Source organism: Neomonachus schauinslandi, chromosome 15 (assembly GCF_002201575.2).
Source record: "Neomonachus schauinslandi chromosome 15, ASM220157v2, whole genome shotgun sequence".
Lineage (NCBI taxonomy): Eukaryota > Metazoa > Chordata > Mammalia > Carnivora > Phocidae > Neomonachus > Neomonachus schauinslandi.
In genome coordinates this window covers 34,471,883-34,476,721 of record NC_058417.1, presented here as the reverse complement: position 1 = coordinate 34,476,721, position 4,839 = coordinate 34,471,883, and the positions used below count along the sequence as shown (strand labels likewise).

Here is a 4,839-nt window from a genome sequence, read left to right as displayed (position 1 = left end):
GGGAAGAGGCTGTGACCCATTGTCATAGCGAGGCTTGGTTGTTACAGGCAACATTTAGCAAGGCTGAGAAGGCTAAGATGAACCCAGGCCGGAACTGGCTGATTTGCAAGCACAACTAAAATGAAATAGAACGATTTCAAAAATGTGGGGCCTTGGTTGGGAAAGTTGACCGCTTCTAGATGCCAAACAGAAGGAAATCATATTGAACAAGGCTTTGAGCGGCGAAAGCCCATTAAGCCTCCGCCTTGTGCGAGGTCAGGGTGAGGGAGTGTCCTCCCTCCCGGCCCGAGTCTCAGGATCACTATTAGTACGTTGAGAGAGAAGAGCCCGAGGCCAGGGAGAAAAAAAAAAAAAAAATCAGTCTGGAGAACTGTATCTCGAAATGAATTTTGCATGTGGTCCCTGGCACCTGACGCCAACAGGAAGCGACAGGATGAGGAGCCTTTTCAGGTTCTGAGGGAACTGTATTGTCACATACGCCAGAAACCTGAACCAAAGACAAACCTTTAACTCTTTGGGCCTTAAAACTACCTTGGGGCCTCACAGCTTTTACCACCTGGGGCTGGAGGCTGCAAAAGATGAGCCTCTCCCAAGAAGGGCACATCCCCAACACGCCCACTTCAAATGGGCCCTTGGAGCAAAATGGCAAGAAGCTCTGGAAGGTGGAGCCAGGGGTCCCAGAGAGCAGAACCTCCCGCTTGGGGCTTTCCCCCGTGCCCCCAGCGCCTGCGCACATCCTCCTCCGTTCATCCCCTTCCCCTTGGGATGTTGTATCGTGGCTACTCTGTCCGAACCCTACGGTCCAATACTGTGTGTGTTGGGGGAGGGCAGCATGGGGATAACTTGTCCTTTTTTAGTTTCCAGATCCCAAGGACCCACATAGGACCCAGAGGGAGAACCATGCCCCTCCTGGAGGTCCCGGCCTGTGGCGCAGGTCCCAGCAGACAGTGAGGGAAGGGGACTCGGCTGCCTCTCTGGGGAGCGATGAGTGTACTCTGTGAAGAAGGAGAGGGGGTGGCTCGTCAGTAACCAGATGGGGAGCCTGGGGTGGGGACTAGCTAGCCGCTCACCCAACCTAAGCCCTCTGCTGTCAGCCATACCACACGACTGCATCCCCTAGCTTCCCTGTAGTTAGCGTGGCCATCGGCCACGGGCTGAATGTTTGTGTCCCCTCCTCCAGATTCATGCGTTGAGGTCCGAACCCCTGATGTGATGGGCTCAGGAGCTGGGTCGTTTGGGAGGTGAGTGGGTCATGAGGGTGGAGCCCTCATGAATGGGGTTAGTGCCCTTAGAGAGACTCCAGGGGGCTCTTGATCTTGGCCTTGCCAGTTTCCAGATCTGTGAGAATAAATGTTTGTTGTTTATAAGCCACCCAGCCTTTGGTATTTTGTGGTAGTAGCCCAAACAGACTAAGACAGGCAGAGTTCTGGCCGATGGAAGGTAGTGGGAGTGACATATGTCTCATAAAGGCCCATAAAACCTTCCTTGTCCTTCCCGTGTGCTCTCCGAGCTGCTGCAGGCGGATGCCCAAGGCCACTTGGAAGCCCTGTGGTAGAGATGGAGGGGGCTGCTCCTTGATGGCTTTGCGGGACCGAGTGCCCGTAGGATTTTATGCGGAAAAAGGCACCTCTATTGTCAGACCTTGGGGTTTTGTGTCAGGGCGGCTGGAATCCCCTCCACTGAAATCAGGCTGAAGCGATGGAAGCCCCGGAGCTGGTCTGGGGAGAGGGGTGGCGGGAGGTGGGCAGGGAACGAGGCAGGACCCTGGGGAGCACCGGTGCTCTGAGGGGGGGGCAAAGGGAGGCGGCGGCAAAGGAGGCTGAGAAGGAGGGCAGCGTGGGGGGCAGGGAAGGGCCACTCTTAAGACTCTATTTTGCGAATGAGCCCTGGGTCTGGCACGGTGAACAGGGTGTACCTGTGCGAGTCCCTCTCCTCAAAGGGTGTGGGAGACAGGCCACCACAGCTCAGAGCACGATGCGGGGCTGGAGCGGGGAGCCCGGGAAAGATGCTCAGCGCCACGTGGGCAGTGGGCTGAGGGCCTTGGGTGCAGGGATTTATGCAGGGGTCTCGACTTCTGGACCCTCTGCGAACCAGAGAAAGGCTAAGGACCATCCCCTCAGAGCAATGCATGCAGCAGGCACACACTATTGTCCCGCCACCCTCGGTGCTCTCCTCAACGTCCCGAGGCTGGCCCAGGAGCCAGGGAAGGAGCCTCCGCCCCCCTCGATCAGCCACCTCCCCCAGCCCTGCAGCATCTCAGCTTTGCAAGGAGGGAACGGGACATGCAGGGCGGAACTAGCTCAGAGTCACACAGCTGGAAATGGCAGAGCCCCGGTTTGAAGGCAAGTGCCTGTGATCCTCCTCCTGCTCTCTTTACATGACAGGATGGGGCCTCTTCAGCTGTCTGAGGCATTGCCACCATGAAGACACCAGGAGAGGGGGGCCCAGGGAGGATGCGGGGAGGAGGGGCCGTCTGGGCTCAGCAGGTGCAGCAGACTCGAGGGCCTCCGGTGCTGGAGCAAACACAGGAGAGAAACCGAGGCTTGGAGACAGGCAGGGCTGAGCTCTGGCCCGCCTGAATCCGAAGCCCATGCCGTGGGGCAGCTCTAAGGGGACAGCAGGTGGTCCGTGCAAGCGGCTGGGGCAGAGCCCGCACTGGGCCTGGGGGTGTGAGAAGACGCTGGCCTGGGGTGCTGACTGCTGGCTTTGTCCTCTCCTCTAACAAGGAGTGGGGGGGTCCCCAGACTCTGACGGGCAATTCTGTTACTTGGCCTTTGTTCCTGTTGGCCTCACGAGAAAAACAACTGGGGACAGGAATGTCATCAGAGGTTCCAAAAAATCACTGCAGATAATAAGAGATTTCTCCCCCAAATCTGAGGCCTGCCCTTTGCCCTGTGTATTTGTTCCCAGGGCGGCGTCAACAAACAGAAATGTATCGTCTCACCGCCCTGGAGGCCAGACTCCTAGGTCAAGGTGCTGGCAAGGCTGAGCTCCCTCTGCATCCTGCCGGGGTGCAACTTTCCTTCCCGCTTCCTCGCTTCTGGACTTGCCGGCCCTCCTTGCATTCCTGAGCTCGTGGCAGCAAAACTCAGTCTCTGGGGGGCGGGGCGCGGCCAGCCTAGGCTGGGGCGGCGGGGAGGGTGCGGGGAGCTCTGCATGTTGCAGCTGCCCCGGCGCCCCCGCCGCCACCCTCGCCGCGGAGCCGAGCCCGCGAGCTAACCCGAGCCAGTGACCCGGAGCCAGCAGGAGGGCGTCCGGGAGGCGGCGGCACAGGGAGGGGCCCGACGCGCGCACGTGGCCCCGGCAGCCGCCATGGGGGACAGCGGCCCTGCGAGGGGCGTGGCGTTGGTGGCCCCGGCCCCTGGGGCCGGGTAGTGGTGGCCCAGGGCCCCGCCTCTACATTCAGAGCCCCCTGGGGCTGCAGGCGAGGGCCCTGGCGGCGCGGTCCACGATGAGTGCCCAGTGAGGCGCCAAGGGAAGGTCACAGTCAAGTATGACCGCAAGGAGCTACGGAAGCGCTTCAGCCTGGAGGAGTGGATCCTGGAGCAGCTCTCTCGCCTCTACGACTGCCAGGAAGAGGAGATCCCGGAGTTGGAGATTGATGTGGACGAACTCCTGGACATGGGGAGTGATGATACCCGGGCTGCCAGGGTCAAGGAGCTGCTGGTTGACTGTTAACAAACCCGCTGAGGCCTTCATCTCTGGCCTCCTGGACAAGACCCTTGTCCATGCAGAAGCTGAGCACACCCCAGAAGAAGTAAGGGTCCTTGATCCAGGTGAACAGTGGCTCCCACAGGACAATCACTGCCCCCCCACCCCCGACCTCGTAGCAACAGCAATACGGGGGAGGGGGGGCGGGGGAGGGGGCTCTGCGGCCAGGTCTGGTGCTGTGAGCAGGACTCCCCGCGCGCCTGGCCCAGGGGCCTCTTCCCTGCCCCCTCAGTTTTCCATTTTTTTTTTTTTATTGTTATTAAACTGATGGGGCTTCTTGTGTTTTTATATTGACTCTGCGGCGCGGCCCTTTAATAAAGCTAGGATACGCCTTTGGTGCAAAAAAAAACCAAAAAAAACCAACAACCTCGGTCTCTGCTTTCATGTGTCTATCTCTCTTCTCTTCTTACAGGGACACCAGTCATCCTGCATGAAGGGCCACCCTACTCCAGTATGACCTCATCTTACCTATTACACCTGTAACAACCCTATTTCCAAATGAGGTCACATTCCGAGGACTGGAAGTCAAGATGTCATCGCATCTTTCCGGGGACACAGGTCAGCCTATACACTCCATGAGCTAATTTGGCCTTCCCTAACAAACCCCAATCCTGAACACCCTCTGGACGTTGGCATCTCCCTTCCCCATGGAGTCCCGCTCCCCTCCCCCCTGCAACTGCAGATACCGGTGAGCAGGGAGGTGGGCAACCACAGACCCTCCCCTAGGAGGGAGGGCCGGGGGAGGGGCCCCAGCTAGGCTTGGAGAGATGGGGAGCTGTCCTTTGGGATGACTATTGAGGGGTGAATGGGGATCTCCTGAAGTCAAAGCAGTGGAGACCCAGGGAATCCTGGTGCCTTCAAGGATGCAAATCACTCCGAAGGCTGGAAGAGCCAAAATGAGGGGCGGGTCCAGCAATGTGGGGCATGGGGTGGGGAGGAGGAGACAGGTGGGGCCAGATGAGGAGGACTCCTGGACCCTGGAGTCTGGTCTGACTCCTCTCCGGGCGATGGGATAGCATGCAGGGGTTTGAAGTGGCCTAAAGACTAGATCCAGTTTGTGAATTAGGTCATCCCAGCTGCTGTGGGCAAGCTGCTGGGCACTGGGAATGATCTGGGAGTCGTCAGTGT

The 4,839-nt window shown here is 58.9% G+C and overlaps 1 pseudogene; it reads left to right on the top strand.

Annotated features, from left to right (window-relative positions):
• Window positions 1-3,215: 3,215 nt before the first annotated feature.
• Window positions 3,216-3,761, top strand: LOC110593239 (annotated as a pseudogene).
• The last annotated feature ends 1,078 nt before the right edge of the window (window positions 3,762-4,839 follow it).